General features: G+C 38.4%; 1 protein-coding gene across 3 annotated transcripts in view; it reads right to left on the bottom strand.

The window, feature by feature from the left end:
* Positions 1-19021, bottom strand: part of TRAK2 (trafficking kinesin protein 2) — a 60669-nt gene extending 41648 nt beyond the window's left edge. For 2 of the 3 annotated variants that reach the window (XM_029226069.1, XM_029226067.1), the window contains exon 1: positions 18825-19021. The gene's annotated coding sequence lies outside the window, so the exon portion shown is untranslated. Of the gene's footprint in view, positions 1-5788; positions 5906-18824 lie in introns of those variants that run through there. The other variant, XM_029226068.1, reaches the window with a different exon arrangement.
* Between the last annotated feature and the right edge of the window lie 126 nt (positions 19022-19147).

The raw sequence follows: 19147 nt of genomic DNA, 5'->3' as shown, positions 1-19147 counted from the left end.
ACTTTAACCTGAATTTCAAACCTTTGACTAAATAGGCATCCCATTTTAGAGATGATCCTCTGCTGAAACCATTTCAGACATGCATATTTCTTCACCTTTGGCTGACTCTCAACTGCACAGGCACATCTTTTTTCACACATCCTGGGACTGTCCTTCGTAATCATTCTTATTGTCCAGACATATATTTAATATGTATAATTTCCTCACTTTCAATTTTTTACACTATTTCTATTTTAGTGTTCATCCATCTATCACTAGTACTGCTTTCAGAGATAAAATGGGGGGCTTCCCTGGTGGCACAGTGGTTGAGAATCCGCCTGCCAATGCAGGGGACACGGGTTTGAGCCCCTGCATTGGGTCTTTGTTGCTGCGCACGGGCTTTCTCTAGTTGCGGCGAGCAGGGGCTACTCTTTGTTGCGGTGCGCGGGCTTCTCATCACGGTGGCTTCTCATGTTGCGGTGCACGGGCTCTAGGCACGCGGGCTTCAGTAGTTGCAGCACGCGAGCTCAGTAGTTGTGGTTCGCAGGCTCTAGAGTGCAGGCTCAGTAGTTGTGGCGCATGGGCTTAGTTGCTGCGTGGCATGTGGGATCTTCCCGGACCACGGCTCGAACCCATGTCCTCTGCATTGGCAGGCGGATTCTTAACCACTGCTCCACCAGGGAAGCCCTGGAGGCATAATTTTAGAGGCTGCTTGTGCTTGGCATTTGGTTTCAAGCCAAATATTAAAGAAGGTTTGAAGAAAAAATTAGTCTGCTGTCTTGTTTGCAAAGATACTGAATTTATATTCCAGTAATCCAGTCTGGACTATGGCAGTGGAAAGGGATACTGTTTCTCTATACTTCCTCAACAAACAGTAAATAGCAAGAGAATGGGTGACTGCTAATAAGTATCTGATTCATCAGGGTCTTCAAATCACTAGGAGCTAAAGCTACCACAGCAACACTGAAGAAGGTTTTCTAGGCAAGGAACCACCTGTGGGCTGATGATTAATTTTACAGCAGCCACATTATACAACTGTGACTGTGTATTCTGCACTTTACCTTTTCTAAAATTAGGCAAATAATCCAAAAGAAAAAGAATAGTAGGCACTTTTTCACGAAAGCCAGGTCTAGTCATTACTAGAATCCTTATGTCTCATATTTTACATCGACATCCTCATCAAAGTGCAATGACAATTATTAAAATATGACCCCAATCACGAGGAAAACATTAAATCATGCTTTCATACCTACGCTTTAAGAAGTTAGGAAAGCAGGATTTAAAAGGAAATGTTGAAAGATAATATTTTATGGTGTTTAAATAATTAAGTTTTACCCATCTGGAAAATTTACACACCCAGTGTGCTACAGTAACAACTATGGCACCTAATAAAGGTTATCACTATCTGTGGATTTTATTTTCAAATTCTTGGAAGTATAATATTAAACATGTTAATACATATGCTTCCTTTTCCCATTTGGCATTTCAATGAGTTACACATATTGGTATTCAAAAGTTAAAGTCAGAAAAGTTAAATAGCACCTTTGTATTTGTAATGGACTATGAAATAACATATACTACATAACCCATTTATTTTCACAGACTTTTCATTAGTTATCCACATTCACCAATTGGTAATATTAAAACAATCTCTCTGTGCCTCAGTTTCCTCATTTATAAAATGGGAACAATAATAGTACCTATTTTATGTGGCTTAAATGAGTTAATACTTATAAAGCATATATAATAGTATTTTGTAAACAGTGAGCATTACTTATGTGCTTAATATAATTTAAAAGTTAAATAGATAAGGATGTAGCATTACAAAATACAAACAACACCATTTCATGGTACCTGGTCATGGGACACAGACTTAGAAGATATAGGATTCATATCAGTTCCTACGCTTCCACATTGTCAACAGCTCTAGCTCTCAAAAAGAACATGCTTTTATAAAAAGCATGGCTCTATATCTCATCTGGGATTGCCACCTAACAATAATTCAGGAGTTCTAACAATTATTCTTACCTAAGGTAATCCTTTCTTGTCGCTAACTACTGGCCGTAGAGAAACTCTTACAAAAATTTACCCAAATAAAAAGCCCATGATGGGTATGCAGACTAGTGCAGCTGTTCAAAAGAACCATGGAAACTATGTTGTCAAATTAAGTACACACGTACCCTTTGATCCAGCAATTCTGCTCCCAGGTATATCTATCTCAAAGAAATTCTCACATCAGCCCATAAAGAGACAGGTGTGAGATTGTTTCCTGCATTGCTATTTGTGGTAGTAAGCTGAGGGCCTACTCCCTCTAGAGTAATAGGTAAAATGTGGATACATACCATGGAACAATACAGCACTAGAAGTACAGTGCTGAGTGAATAAAGCAGAAGCAAAAGGAGAGAGACACCATAATGCAATTTACATAAATTAAATTTTTTCTGTATTATGAATACATTAAAATGCTTGCCTTGCAGGGAGGAGAGTAGGGGAATTTGGAGCAAGGTATGGGGATAAAAGGGAAATTTAAAAAAAATCTATGAAGTCCTACTGTTCTTTTGGCAGGCTACTTATCGTATAATCATTATTGCAACTCTTCAATCCTTAGTGTCTGAACATGTGCCTGGAGGTGAAAACATTTTCTGGAGACAATGTATGCAGAACTAGCAATCTCTGCAATGTAAACTATGTGGGGCACAGTTCCTGACAATTTCTTAAAAGGCCATGCTGCTTTTATATTACTACCTAGCTGCTCTAAAGCACTGTAATTAGATTTAAACTAAAGAAATGGTTAAAAAAAAAATACAAGCGAGATTAAGCCGCAATGTTGACATCTTCAGGTGTTTGGTTATCTGGTAAAAGTTTTGAAGGGAAAAATGTTTAAAGTTCAAAGATGACAAGAGTTTAAAAGTGGTACATAATAAGTTACATTCCTTAAACAAACCTATTTATCATCTGATGAAAATCAGCCACAAGTGACACTGAAATTTCCATTCGGTTTCTCTTTTTCTTTAAAACACACAAACACAACACACACATATGCGTGTGTGCACCTTTGTCTTTCATTATAAAGTCATATGTTCATTCAAAAAACATTCAGGCAGTAGATAAATATGCGCAATCAAATAAAAGCTCCTTGTAATCTTTTACCATCATTCACTGGGAGATAGACTGTTGATATGCGTTTAGTAGCCTACTCATTTATCTTTCCATGCCAACAGATTGTCAATCTACGCCATCTTTTTAATGTAACTCACTTAGTAATGAATTACACAGTATTCAGAATATACAATTATATAACCACCAATTTTTTCCATCAGTGACTTTCTAACAATTGCTCATCCACTTAAAACTCAAGAATCTAAACTTTTTTTGTAAAAAGCTGGGTAGTATGTAAGCCTTCAGTCATCTATTATCTTTGTTGTTGTTATTGTTTTTAACCCTTTAAAAATGGAAAAACCATTCTTAGCTTATAGAACTGGCTAGTATGGCCTACTGGCTATAGTTTGCTGACCTCTGGTCTATACCTTAAATCACAGTATTTTTGCACCACAGAAGAAAACAATGACACAAAACTCTTAAAGAAAATGCAACAAGTAACTGAATAAGTATAATAGTATCAACATCATATTTTCAAAATTCTACTTCTAGACAGGAATTCCAACTTTTGCATGATTTCCCAGTGACAGTGAGTATCAAAAAAGAGAGTAGATATATAAAAATCCTAAAACCAGCATAGGCTACTAGTTATACATCTCTAGTTTTATCCCTTTTTCCCATAACCCATTTTTTTCAAACTTGTTTCTGTAAAAGATCATGATTGGCTTAGAAATGTGAAATCCATGGCAAATTATTATTTGGCAGTCAAAAATAATTTAGTGACGTCATATGTAGTTTAGTCAAAGAAAATCGGATAGAAAATAGCTCAAAATTACTAAATGCAAACCTCAAAAGGGTAGTCTTCTTGCACACATTCACAAAATAGTCTTGGTTTAGTTCTCTAAGAGAAACATCAACTCCATACTTGAACTCTATCTGAAATTCTGTATCCTTTTAAGAGGGCACTATCTTCTCTGAACCACCTGGCAAAAGAGCTACATAATGTTATATAGTATAATCAATTCTAACACTGCAAAAGCTTTTTCAGCATAGGGTTTTCTTATAACTTCTTTAAAGAATGGAGACTGCGTTTAGTGTGAATTACTGAAATTTTTGGAAGTTTGGTAAATGGAGAAAATAAGTTACTTTAAGGGTTATTATTATCAAATTAAACCTAACAAGGCACACATTTCATCATTTTAACATCAACAGTGGAGGTCCTCTTAGGAAAGAAATGCTTTTTGTTCAGGAAAATACATGGAAAAGGCACTTAGGGTGGAAGGTAAGGCCTTGCAGCATCAAAGGAAGGCAAAGATGCTCTGCATAAGACTAGGGAAACAATTGTTTGTTTTTTCCCCTCTAGAGAGGGAGAGAGAAGGCAAGGGGAAGAAATCCCATCCAGATGGCAGTAACTCAGAGGCCACGGAACACTAGGAATTTGCAGAAATCTTAGGGAGGGTTTTTGGCTTCTCCATAACATGAAACTGAAGGTTCAAGCCAACTGTTTAGTTCTTAAAGGGTCTGTCTGGATACTCAGATGACATTTAGGTATAGACATGTTAAAATATTCACAAGAGTGATTGCTATCAGGAATTTATATTCCAGGATATTAATAAAGTCATCATAGCTATATTTTAAATCTTTTTTTAAACACAGAAAATTATGTCCTTTTGACTAAAGTAATGATTAAAAAAAGAAAAAAAACAATTATAGGTCTTCAAAAATGGATAATGCAGAGGAAATGGCATTATAAAGTTTGTGGATTTCCTATTCTCTTAACCAAAAATGGGGGGAAACATCTCGAGCAGAGGTATTTTACATAATAGATTATGTGGGTACTAAAATATGTACTATACTTCTAGAACCAAATAAATCCTTCCACTACAAATCAGAAAGCATTTTCTTTCAACGTTAACTGGTAAAATTTAGGTAGTAGAGTAAATCAAAAGACACCATCACCTGAAAACCTACAAACACTTCACAGAAGGTTAAGAAATAAACCAAACAGATATAATCATGCTGGCAGACTTAAGAATACTTCTGTATAATCTGCTCTTCCAGACTTAGCTTCAAATCAAATAGCCAAGAAGATGCCCTGAAACAGCACTTTCACAGAGCAGTAAAGTAAATTCAAAATTTAAAAACAGAAATTCAAGAAGAAGTTCAAAATCCACGTCCTCATTTTTTAAAAAAATTTTTATTGGAGTATAGTTGATTTACAATGTTGTGTTAGTTTCAGGTGTACAGCAAAGTGAATCTGTTATACACATACATATATCCTCTCCTTTTTAGATTCGTTTGTGTCCTCATTTCTGTCTCCTCTAACAATCAAACATAAACTTGCTTTTGGTGGCTTAAGGTGATCCTAAAGTCTTCAGTTATTTTAAAATTAAAATACTTAAAGCCTTTAGAAGTAAAAGTTTCCAAAAGCTGCCAAAAGAAAAACTGTAGGCAAGATAGCTCTTCAGATCAATGAAGTAATCAGTGGCACCAGGATATGCAATCTTATATGACCAGGAATGGGTGTAACTTAAAATGGGGGTGAGTGATGGTCAGGATAGAATATTTATTATAAACATATTTATAAACATATATAATTCTCGAATGATTCTAGAATTCTGCATATCTAAGACATATAACCATGTTAGTAATATAATTCTACTAGGCAAGAGACATTCAAATTATATTATGGTTTAGACATAAGACTCACTGTTTTCCGAATCAGTTGTCACAGTCAACTCCAGGACTTCAAGATAAGGTTATCTTTTGAGGGAGAATTGACATGTAGTGGATGATTTTGGTTTGCCAATGAAATTCAGGAATCAATCAATCTGTTACTTGTTCTGAGCTGCTAAAAATAATAAGTGGACTATAGATCAAAATAAATCCTTATTCCAAAAAATTAAGTCCACCTATATCTCAATACCTTGCAAATGCCAGGCATTCAATAAACATCTGTTAAATGAATGAATCAATCTGTAGTCAAGTTACATCCTTGCAATCTGCAGTAGGGAGAAAATGGAGCCACATGAGAAACAGAAGACAGTTAGAGCATCTGAAAACTGAAGGCTTTCTTAACCTGATTTACAAAGATCTGCATAGGCCTCCCATGGGTTTCAGTAAGAAATGTGAGCATACAAGCAAGGCTATATCAGTTAAGCCCATCAGTTACACTGAAGTTGAAAACATCCCCTAGAAACGGGTTTGACAACAGTGTGGCAAAAAACCAGAAAACGTTTAATACTTGTATCCCCCGCTTTTTGAAAGTTGACTTTATGCCACTTTGCTTTTATGAAAGACCTACATTAGTACCTGTTTTCTCTAACTAAAAAAATGAAAAAAAGACATTTGTTTTGCAGAGAAGTGTTACAGAGGCAGTGGTCAGTGAGAGGGGCACCACCAAGCTCCTTCCCAGGGAACTACACTCAGCATCTCAGCATCAAGCCTCTGTAGCCTTGAACCATGTCTGTGACCATCTGCGCTTTATCCTGACTTATTTTGTGCATCTGTTAGTAAGATGTGTCCTAAGGTAATTACTTCGCTTTATACCGGCTTTCCAAAAGGTTTCATAGGAACGCTCTACTTTCTGATAGCAGGGGAAACTTGTACCCAATCCTCCCATCCCACACCCATTTTATTTTAGAAACATGATAGTAAGATGTTTTCTCCTTAAAGTTAAGACATGGTAATGAGAAAGTCCAACAGACTGCAATGGGAAGGGGGAAGAAGTCCTTAGATAGAATAGAATAAAAAGAAGTTGATGACTCAGGAGCATAACTATGACTAGCAATTACTGTATTATGGTGACTATGGCGATATGCTCCAGGATTATAAGCTTTTAAAGAGTTCTTTCTCCCTACACTAAATGATCTCAAATTGCTAATTTTTTGGAGACTTAAGTCCTCTTCTAATTTTCTTTTCTCCCTCACTGTGAGGCTATCAACCTTTGTTGCCAGTGTGCCTCTCCCTTTTCTAACCTGCTGTTGGCTGAGAAACCAGATTATCAGAGAACCCAGAAGTTGTCTGCTTGAGACCAAACCCTAGGACCTGTTTTTTGACCCTTGGCTAGTTCCTCAAGTACCTTTTCTTTCATCCCTTCAGCACTAGGGATTCAGCTGGCTTGCTTCTCTTCCTTTGGCACTGTTACCAAGTGCCTTTCTCATCTGGTGTTCTTTTCTCTAGGCTGGCTATGAATATGCTCTGTCCTTTCTTTACTGTCTCCTAAGAAAAGTATAGGTCCTCGTCTCTTTCGTGAGAATTTTACTGTTAATCACTATAGAGAAATACAGTGGAAACATGGAGAAAATGGTTTAGGAAATCTTAAAATTTTTTATTGTGATTTTGCTCCTTAATCAGTATTTACTGACTCCCCTACTTGGATGCTCCCAGAAGACTGTATGCTCAATTTTTTCCTCACTACACTATGAGCTCCTTGAAAGAAGCTATCTTATTTTTGTATGCCCCAAACCTTAAAGCAACTGACATACAGTAGGCTCGCAATACATGCCCAGCTATAAGTTTAATGATTAAAAATGTCAACACACTGAATTACAGAAGTAACTGAATGAACAAAATTGATTATTAATACACTTCAGCCCAGCATCAACTAAATGAATTGCCTTGAAGAACAAAATCAAGCTAAGATCGAATATTTGAAAGAAAGCACTGTATTTGCTTTATGGAAAACTCTGTATAAGAGTTTGTTGATAAAAGGGTGATATATCATTGTTATAGCTGTGACACAGTACCCACTTTTCTTGTAATAACTAAAGAGAATGAGTTGTCAGTTTTGTCAGAAAGCTAAACCTGAAACTTTGGCTCACTGCTTAGTTTTATCATGTTTTCCACAAAGAGCATTTGCAGCTGTTTATGAATACATTTAAAATAAGCCCCATATCAAATAAGAAATGACCAAATATCTTCTTTAAGAAACTCACAATCAATAATATGTCTCATTTGTAATCTTTCAATTTTGTGACTAAACATAAAACAAAGTCACACTCAGCCATTTAGCCTAGTACTAGCTAAAAAGAGAATGGTTGAAAAGAAAATTTTTTTTTAGGTTGTTAAAGGCTTTAGGAACAGTAGTGCCACCTCAGAGACATTGTAGTTGGTTTCCAGTCTCCTCTTCCTTTCTGCCTTCAGACAGAGAGTGCTCTCTCTTAACCAACAAGCTTCCCTTTGTTTTGATTTATACCACTGGTCTGAATAACCCCAAAGCACCACACAACATGCCTATGACTGAAAGCAATTAAGAGCTGAAAGCAGAGTTCTGGCACTTGGACCCCAAACATGTACTTACTTTACACAAGTGATGAATTTTTGAGAAAGCCATTTTCTAAGTTGACACAGATTTTAAATATAAAGTAGTTAAGTTCTCCTGAAAAGGTCACAAAACCATGTGGAGAGGGGCTGCTGAAAATTCTTCGCCCATGGGCGTCACCCCATAGACATGCCCTCCATCATCCTCTTCAATGGCCTTCTTTTCTGAAACAATTCCATACCACACCTTTCTCACTCTTCTCTGAACCCCTATCTGTCCTCCATCTCTCTTTCTCTCATTCCTCCCACCAATAAACCCACATAATCTATAGCTAGATTTCTCTCCAAACTCTGAGAATTAAGTACAAACATAATCTCAGTCATACATTTATACACTTATTGACGGCAGTGGAAATTAGCAATCCTCTAAGAAGAGGAACTGTGTGGCTGGAAGACAGAAGGGGGAAAGAAACTTATTTTTCATCATTTCCTTCCAATTTTCCTACCATGTGTATATGTCCATCCAGTTAAAAAATAATGAAATGTATGTTATTTGTAAGTCTCTACTCCTGCCTTCTCGAAACTTTGCTCTACTGGTTATCCCTATACTCCACTAGCTTCACCCTCTTCCTTGGCCTATTATCATGTCCAAAGTCTTCTATTTTATTAAAAACAGATAAAATAAAAGTTTAAAAATCTCCCTTCCCCAAGACTCTGGGTTCCCCTCTAGCTGCTTTCCTCAGCCACAGAGTATGACTCTCATGCCCTTCTCCTCACCTCTCATTCATCCTTCAACCTCACTGTGATCTGATTTTTCCTGAAACCACTTTCCCTTCAGTGACCAACAGTCCCTGCTAACCAATCCAATCATACCTTCTTAGTTGTTATCTTAGGTCATCTCTGGTTCAATATTACTGACCATTCCCTACTTCAACTTTCCTCCTGTGGCCCCCTGGAGCCTACATCTTACAATGAACGCTCTTTCTCAAATCCCTCCTTTGGATCACCCAGCTCCCTCCCCTTGATCCTTAAATGTTGTTGATGCCAGAGTTCCAGTTGTGACCATGTACCTGTTTTTCATGTACCTTTGTGCAAACCATTCACGACCACAGATTAACCACTTCTTTCGTGTTAATAACTCCCAATCAGGCTCTTCAGACCAGACTTCTTCCTGAGTTCCACTCAAATCTCTCACAGGCTGATTATGATCCCTTGAACTGATCCACTGAACAGCAGATGCCTCCTTTCTCTCACCTTGCCACATTCAATCCATTATCAAATCCTGTATAGTCTAATACCAATATATCTCGAACACACCCACTTCTCTTCATCCCCTCTTCTACCATCCTAATTCAAGCCATCATCATTTCTTAGAATATGAAAAACCTAACAGACTCCATGCTTAATCTCCTCTCTATTCTCCATAAGGCAACAAGAATAAAGTTTTTAAAACTAAACTCCTTTTAAAAAAATTCAAGGTGTTCATAATATACAGAATAAAATCCACACTTCTAATCAGTCTCCAAGGTTCAGCCCCGTCTGGCCTCTGACTACTTCTCCTCCCTCATCTTGTACCACTCTCCTCTTTGCTCATACTCAGTCACAGGCCTCCTGTCATTTCTTTCCACTTCCTCATCATACTCTCTCCTATCCTGGGCCTTTGCAACTGTTCACTGTACCCAGAATACTCTCCCCTCTTGTTCTTTATATGGTAACTACTTCTCACCCCTCAGGTCTCAGCTGAAAAGTCACCCTCTGGGAGACGTTACCAGTCCACCTGGTCTGAAGTAGCCTCCCCTACCACCTTTATTTTCTAACTTAGCATCTAATGTTTCTTTCCCAACATATATTACAATTTACTTCCTGGAAGTCCTCTTCCAGACAGGAAGGGGGAAAGTGCTATCTTCTCCCTTTCCTCCTCCTTGCTGATCAGAATGGAAATACAATGGCAGGAGCTCAAGCAACTCAATAAATATTTGTTGTTGAAATGAACTATTAACTGAACTGGTGGGTGAATTCTTTCACCATTAGCATGTATAACTATCAACTCCATTGTTAAACAACATAGTGTGACACTCTTAAATTAGACCCTATTTTATTTGAACTATTCCTTCCTTCTTCATGACTTGTCAGAAACCTTTCTAAATAGAAAGAACTCACAGTTTGGCAAACTGACAGAGATATATGGATAAGCTTCAAAGATCTCAATGATCTTTACAACATGAATTAGTTCCACTTCTATACCACAGGTAGACTTTGTATGCTCATTTTCTAGCATGAATAAACCATAATACACGGTGCAGTTAATCAGAACGTCCCCAAGGTTACATGAGTCAGTAGTAAAGCTAGCAATAAAGTGAGAGCATTACATATTAAGAAGTCAGTTATAAAAGAAATTGCTTTTTTTAAATTAAATTAATTTTTTTATACAGCAGGTTCTTATGAGTTACCTATTTTATACATATTAGTGTATATATGTCAATCCCAATCTCCCAGTTCATCCCACCACACCCCCCCAAAAGAAATTTCAATAAATGATTTCAATTAACAACCGGTCAACTAGCTGCTTATAGGACAGCTTTCAATAAATGCCGCTTGAATTAAACTAAAAGTACTGGAAAGGGATAAAAAGTAATATACAACAGTCTCTGTCTTAAGGGAAGATGAATATCTAAGAAATCTAAAATCTGATGGGGAAAGTTCCAATGATCTCCATGATCTAGATTAGATCTAAGATCTAATGATCAAAGAACTGTAAGACTATAAGAGAATACCACCAGATAAGAAATAAGTAACTAATGAGTATTAGAACAGAACTGTTGTATAGATAGTCAGTGGGGGGAGAGTTCTTTTCTAGCTGAAGTAGCCTGGCTTCACACAGGAGTAAGATTTAATACAGGGCTCCTCAAGGATGGAAAGATTTCAATAGTGAGTATGGGGGTATCCAGTAGGTAAAGGACATAGAAAGAAAAAGAAGCCCCAAAGCAAACAGCAGGCAGAGCCAATTTGGCAGCAGTGTACAGACCAACTTAAGTGGGAATGATTATGGGGAAGATACTTGGAGCTTTAAATTTGGCTAGTTAAGATTAGGAAGTCTGCCCGAATAGCCAAAGCAACCCTGAGAAAGAAAAACAGAGTTGGAGGAATCAGGCGCTCCGACTTCAAACTATACCACGAAGCTACAGTAATCAAGACAGTATGGTACTGGCAGAAAAACAGAAATATAGATCAATGGTACAGGATAGAATTCCCAGAGATAAACACACGCACATATGGGCACCTAATTTACAATCAAGGAGGCAAGAACATACAATGGAGAAAAGACAGCCTCTTCAATAAGTGATGCTGGGAAAACTGGACAGCTACAGGTAAAAGAATGAAATTAGAACATTACCTAACACCATACACAAAAATAAAATCCAAATGAATTAAAGACTTAAATGTAAGACCACACACACTATAAAACTCTTAGAGGAAAATATAGGAAAAACACTCTTGGACATAAACCACAGCAAGATCTTTTTTGACCCACCTCCTAGAGTAATGGAAATAAAAACAAAAATAAACAAATGGGACTTAATGAAACTTAAAAGCATTTGCACAGCAAAGGAAACCATAAACAAGACAAAAAGACAACCCTCAGAATGGGAGAAAAATTTGCAAATGAAACGACAAAGAATTAACCTCCAAAATATACAAACAGCTCATGGAGCTCAATATCAAAAAAACAAACAATCCAGTTAAAACATGGGCAGAAGACGTAAATAGACATTTCACCAAGGAAGACATACAGATGGCCAAGAGGCACATGAAAAGATGCTCAACATCATTAATCACTAGAAAAATGCAAATCAAAACTACAATGAGGTATCACCTCACACCAGTCAGAATGGCTATTATCAAAAAATCTAGAAACAATAAATGCTGGAAAGGGTGTGGTGAAAAGGGAACCCTCCTGCACTGCTGGTGGGAATGTATATTGATACAACCACTATGGAAAACAGCATGGAGGTTCCTTAAAAAACTAAAAATAGAACTACCATATGACCCAGCAATCCCACTACTGGGCACGTACCCTGAGAAAATCATAATTCAAAAAGAGACATGCACCACAATGTTCATTGCAGCACTATTTACAATAGCCAGGACATGGAACCAACCTAAATGTCCACTGACAAATGAATGGATAAAGAAGATGTGGCACATATATACAATGGAATATTACTTAGCCATAAAAAGAAACGAAATTGAGTTATTTGTAGTGAGGTGGCTGGACCTAGAGTCTATCATACAGAGTGAAGTAGGTCAGAAAGAGAAAAACAAATACTGTATGCTAACGCATATATATGGAATCTTAAAAAAAAAAAGGTATTGATGAATCTAGTTGCAGGGCAGGAATAAAGAAGTAGACATAGAAAATGGACTTGAGGACATGGGGTGGGAGGGTGAAGCCGAGGTGAAGTGAGAGTAGCATCGACGTGTGTGTATATATATACGCTACCGAATGTAAAATAGTTGGCTGGCGGGAAACAGCAGCATAGCACAGGGTGATTGGCTTGGTGTTTTGCGATGACCTAGAGGGGTGGGGTAGGGAGGAAGGGAGGGAGGCTCAAGAGGGATGGGATATGGGGACATGCGTATGTTTATGGCTGATTCGCTTTGTTGTGCAACAGAAACTAACACAGTATTGTGAAGCAATTATACACCAATAAAGATCTATTAAAAAAAGAAGAAAAAAAAAGGATCAGGAAGTCTGAACTTGATTACATAGGGTACAAGTTCCTTCCTTTCTTTGTTTTCTTTTTTTAATAAATTTATTTATTTATTTTATTTTTGGCTGAGTTGGGTCTTCGTTACTGCATGCGGGCTTTCTCTAGTTGCAGCGAGCAGGGGCTACTCTTCATTGCAGTGCACGGGCTTCTCATTGTGGTGGCTTCTCTTGTTGTGGAGCACAGGCTCTAGGTGTGCGGGCTTCAGTAGTTGAGGCACGTGAGCTCCAGAGTGCAGGCTCAGTAGTTGTGGCGCCCGGGCTTAGCTGCTCCGTGGTATGTGGGATCTTCCCATGCTAGGGCTTGAATCTGTGTCCCCTGCATTGGCAGACAGATTCTTAACCACTGTGCCACCAGAGAAGCCCCTCTTTTTTTTTTTTTTTTTTTTTGATTAAAACTTTTTTTTTTCCTACCATGAAACAATATTGTTTGGTCAGTTGGTCACAACTGGGTTCTAAGTCTTTTTTTTTTAATTTATTTTTTATTGACATATAGTTCAATTACAATGTTGTGTTAATTACTGCTGTACAGCAAAGTGACTCAATTATACATATATGTACCTTCTTTTTCATATTCTTTTCCATTATGGTTTAACACAGAATAATGAATATAGTTCCCTGTTCTATTCAGTAGGACCTTGTTGTTTACCCATTCTGTATATACCAGTTTGCATCTGCTAACCCCAAACTCCCACTCCAACCCTCTCCCTCCTCCCTCCTCCTTGGCAACCACCAGTCTGTTCTCTATGTCCCCGATTCTGCTTCTGTTTAATAGGTAGGTTCATTTGTATCATTTAAATTCCACATATAAGTGAGATCATATGGTATTTGTCTTTCTCTTTCTGACTTACTTCACTTAGTATGATAATCTCCAGTTCCATCCATGTTGCTAAAAATGGCATTATTTCATTCTTTTTTATGGCTGAGTAATATTCCATTGTATATATGTACCACATCTTCTTTATCCATTCATCTGTCAATGGACATTTAGGTTGGTTCCATGTCCTGGCTATTGTGAATAGTGCTGTTATGAACATAGGGGTGCATGTATCTTTTTGAATTATGGTTTTGTCCGGATATATACCCAGGAGTGGGATTGCTGGATGATATGGTAATTCTATTTTTAGTTTTCTGAGGAATCTCCATACTGTTTTCCACAGTGGCTGCACCAGCTGACATTCCCACCAACAGTGTAGGAGGGGGAACAAGTTTCTAAGTGGAAAGTGACATTTGAAAAATAAATCTGGAGTCAGAATACAGGACAAATTTCAGGAATGGAGAGATTAGAGACAGAAAAATAATTAAGAAATTTTACCACGTTATGCCTGAATTATTGTTAATAAAGGCATAAACTAGGTGAATAGAAACGGTAAGAGGGATGTGTGGAATTTGTGAGACAGTAAAATAGGACTTACGTGTTAAGTTGGGACTAGATGAACTTTATTGATCCTCTCCTAAAAGATAATTACTTCTAGTATACACCTCAATCATTTGGCTTAAAAACCTCACAATTTTCCTTGTCCCTCACTCCCCTAAGAGTGCTCTTTCTCAGACATTTGCTGCCCCCCACCTACCATCCCCCAAACTGGCTTCTCCAACCACATAATATATTCCAGCCAAAACAAAGGACTATATATTTACTAGTTCCCTAGACAAACCAGGAAATTCCCAAACCAATGACTTTGTTCATGCTATGTCGTCTTTAATGTCCTCTCTCTGTTCTTTGTACCCAAAGTCTAGACATTCTGCACACCCCAGGTCAATGCCACTTTTCCCACCAAGCTCTCTCAGAGGCCCCAACTCAAAGTAAGTGTTGTCTCCCAATACTCTCCATTTTTCTCTGAAACACTTTTTTCAAAAAACCTTGCAATTGTTCCTTATCTCTTCTGGTAAACTATATACTCCCCATGGTAAACATAGCCAATTTATTTCTGTATTCCTTCCTTCTCTTTTCATAGGTACTTGAAGATCTTGATAAATAATATATGGCAACAGCACAGTATAATGGCTAAAAGCACAGACTCTGAAAACAGACTGTTTGAATCTGAATCTTAATACTGCCATTTATTAGCTACGTGACCATGGGCAAGTTACTTAATCTGTGTATGCTACAATATCTTTATGTATAAAATGGAGATAATAAGAGTAGATATTTCATAAAGTTGTCAGAGGACTTGGCTTAGAACAGTATAAGCATCATAAAAGTATCTATTAAATACAGTGGAAAAATACTGAATATTCTGTGATACATGAGTAAAGCTTTATTTATCTATGGAAAGCAAAATGAAGCCAGTCTCTAGGTACTAAATAGGTATATACAAATTCTTCCTAAATCTTCTTATGTATTCCCTAAGGGTTAGCTGTGTCCTTTAAAGTCTTCCTTATGTTAACGATGGTTCTGTTGTAGTTTGACATTTCAATTTCTGAGAAAATATTTAGTTCAGTTTCCTGTGACAATAAGACACCTAATTGATCTTCTTGCCTCCAGTCTTACCCCCTTTAATCCATCCTCCCATGGCTCAAAGAGTATCTTTCTAAAATGTAGACCTAATGTTTTCCCACTGCTACAAACCCCCTCCATTCCATCCCCGTTAGGATAAAGTTTAAAATTCTTAGAGTCTCATACAAATTCCTCCAAATATGGACCCTGCCTAGTCTCCAGTTTCATCTCTCAACACTTTTTACCATAAAACCTAATCACCCGGCCACATCTCAAAAGCTTTTTGTATGTCATTCCTTTTGCTAGAACATCTCTCCATTAGTTTGCTAGGACCACCATAACAAAATACCACAGACTGGGTAGCTTAAACAACAGAAGTTTATTTTCTCACAGTTCTGGAGGCTAGAAGTCTAAGATCAACATGTCAGCAACACTGGTTTCTCGTGAGGCTTGCAGATGGCTGCCTTCTCAATGTGTCCTCACGTGGTTTTTTTTTCCTATATATATGCACATGTCCCTGGTGTCTTTTTGTGTCCAAAGTTCCTCTTCTTATAAGGTTACCAGTCAGAATGAATTATAACACACCTTAAAAGTCTCATTTTAACTAAATTACCTCTTTAAAGGCCCCATCTCCAAATACAGTCACATTCTGAGGTTATGGGGGCGAGGACTTCAACTTACAAATTTTGGAGAAACACAATTCAGCCCACAACAACCCCTTCTCCTTTTCTTTACCCAGGCTAATTCCTATTTGTTTTTCCAAGACTGGCCCAAGCCTTCCCATCCAGGCAGATTTCACTGTCCTGTCTCTGTGTTCCCATAGTACTTCTGCATGCTGCTCTCTGTATGCTGCTATCCCATTAACACACTATCCCAGTTGTCTCTTTCCTTCTTCAGACTGTATTCCTTAAGAGCAGAGACTAAATCTCTAGCACTTAGCACAGTGTCTGTTCCATTGAAGGTATTTACTAAGGATTTGATTATTCAGGGAAAGTAGAAGAACATGGACTTTGAAGAAAGGCAAGCGTGAGTTCAAATCCTGGCTATACCATTTACTTATCTTGTGGCTTTCGACAAGTCACTAAATGCTGACCTTCCATTCTACATAAGGCAGTTATAAAGATAAATGACTTAATTATAATAAAAGCATCCAGTTGTAGGGTTGGTACACAGTAGGTGCTCAATAAATGTTAGAGTACAGATTCTGGGATTGCCTGGGTTTGACACCCAGTTCCACCACTTGGTAGCTGAATGACCTTGGGTATGTTAACTTATCCTCTGCTTCAGTTGCTTATCTATTAAGAACATCTCACACTGCTACTGTGAGGATAAGTTAATATAGGTAAAATATTTAGACAGGTATCTAACACTTCTAAGTACTATACAAATGTTTCCTATTATATGATCACTGCAGATCTGAACTAATATGACTGGAAATCATGAATAATTTAGTTCATTCAATTATGAAGTTATTTTAAATGTGAATATTACTTTAATGCCTCAGATTTCTTACCACTAAACAGGACAGTAACTAAAGAGGTTCAAAAACTGGTACGGATGATATAAACAAAGATCAAAATAAACATGAAATAATATCATCGGCCTCATTCCTTATATTAGTGTTTAAACATACTTTGGGTATTGAAGTAAAAAATCTTAAGAAACAAGTTTTTCTAGTCTTTGCGACTACAGATGTTAACCATTTGCAGTAGAGAATAACACTCCTTGGCTCATATTTTCAATTTCAGAACCACTAAACCTTTGAACTGGAAAGACCTTTGAGATGAAAGGCCAGTCCTATCATGGCTTACATTAAGTAAACAGGTGGATTTGTAATGGGCTTTCAGGGTCTTAATGAGCAGCTCTATGGAGGATGGGAATTACAAGCAGAGAGAATAACTGGTTCAAAAGTACTAAAGCAGGGTTCATAACTTATTCTAAATGTCCAAGGTATGTAGTAGGAACCAGTATTAGGAAATAACGCTGGAAAATGCCTTTGAATCATCCAACCTTTAAGGTCAGTAATTTCTGAAGTAGGTACCTGACCTGTAACTTTGAAGTAAGGCAGATCTAGGTATGAATCTCCACTTGTTACATAAGCAAAGCTGAGCCTCAGATTATGCAACAGGGTTATTATAGTGATTAAGTGATCAAATGTACATACAGCTCATAACTGAGATGCCTGGCTGATTGAAAGTACTCAAGTTTTTGTCTTTCTGACCCCCCTCACCATACGAATAAAAATCTGCAAAATAATAAAACACTGTCTTTCATACAGTATGCGTTTGCTGAATGTCTGAGACTTGTTGAACATTACTTAATTTTAAAAACTGAAAGCTGGAATAACTGCTGAAATGATCAAGTGTCTTCATCCCTGCCCTTTCTCCCCACCAAATGTCCTTCACAATTTCTTCGCAAGTGTCACTGCACCACCATTAACATGCTATTAACATGCTGTAGCTTCCAATTCTACAGCACAGATTTGAAGGTCAGGAAAAAATAATCATTGAAATAGATAAAACAAACTAAACTAAACAAAACTGGAAGAGTCCATTTCACTTTATTCCTATGGTCCATTCTAGCTTGATGAATTTCCAGTGAAAAGTTAGTTTCTGACGCAGAAACTGCAGGTTTAAATAAAAGGTTCGTGGGCAAGTAACTGAATTCACCGCTATTATAATGACCCAGAAATCTTTTAAGTGTTTAGGAGACTATCTTTACTCTGGTTCTAAAAGGACATCTGCCAATATCCATTATTTACGCTTGAAACTAAAGGCAACCGTCTTTCTTTTAAAAGACGTGCGGTGTCTGGCTCAAAATCAATCGCAAGAAAAGCCCAACTCAACACTGAAAGAGCTCTTTCCAATACTCTCTCGTCTCGCTCACATCACAGATGGCGACCAAGGCTTAAGGTTTAACGTCCACACACTAAAGCCGCTTATCGCTCAAGGATGGGGCACCAGGTGGGTGCTGTCCGGCAGAGGATGGGATGCTGCCAATCCTGAGAGGTGCAGCTGGGGTGCACCCCGAGGCCGGAGCCCAACGCCCAACACTTCGCACTTACGCTTGGGAAACCACCCGCTTCCCACCGCGGCGGGGCGGGGTGGGGGTGGGGGACGGACCCGGCGAGGACCCAGTCCTCCGGTACCCAGCTCAGGCTTCGGTGTCCGCGCGTGACCTCCGAAGACCGGGAGGAGCGCGGGGTGGGGAGGTTCCTTTGCCTTCAAGGGAGGATGGCAAGGGCAAGTTCGAGTCGTGCGCGGGAAGGTTACTCACAGGAATGGTCCGGCGTCCTCCGTCCTTCGCACGCGCTTGCTCAGGGAGAAGCCTCTAAAACGGCAGCAGCCTGAGAAGAGCAGCAGAAGCGGCCGCCGCTGCCAGTAACCGCCCGGGCGTGGCAGGAACGGACTGGCGATTTCACAACATCATCATTCGGCGACTTCGGTTTTGCAGCTACTCCAGGTCAATGACAGCCCCCACACATTTGGGGAAGAGAGGAGGAAACCCATTCTCCCAGCAGCCTGCACGGCACCAGCGCACGACCTGCTGGGGATTGTAGTTTCCTCTAGACCACGCCCCTATCTCTAAAGGCCACGCCC

The sequence above is a fragment of the Monodon monoceros genome, unplaced genomic scaffold, assembly GCF_005190385.1.
Source record: "Monodon monoceros isolate NGI ecotype Baffin Bay Population unplaced genomic scaffold, NGI_Narwhal_1 Super_Scaffold_16, whole genome shotgun sequence".
Taxonomy (NCBI): domain Eukaryota; kingdom Metazoa; phylum Chordata; class Mammalia; order Artiodactyla; family Monodontidae; genus Monodon; species Monodon monoceros.
This window is presented reverse-complemented; position numbering and strand designations above follow the sequence as displayed.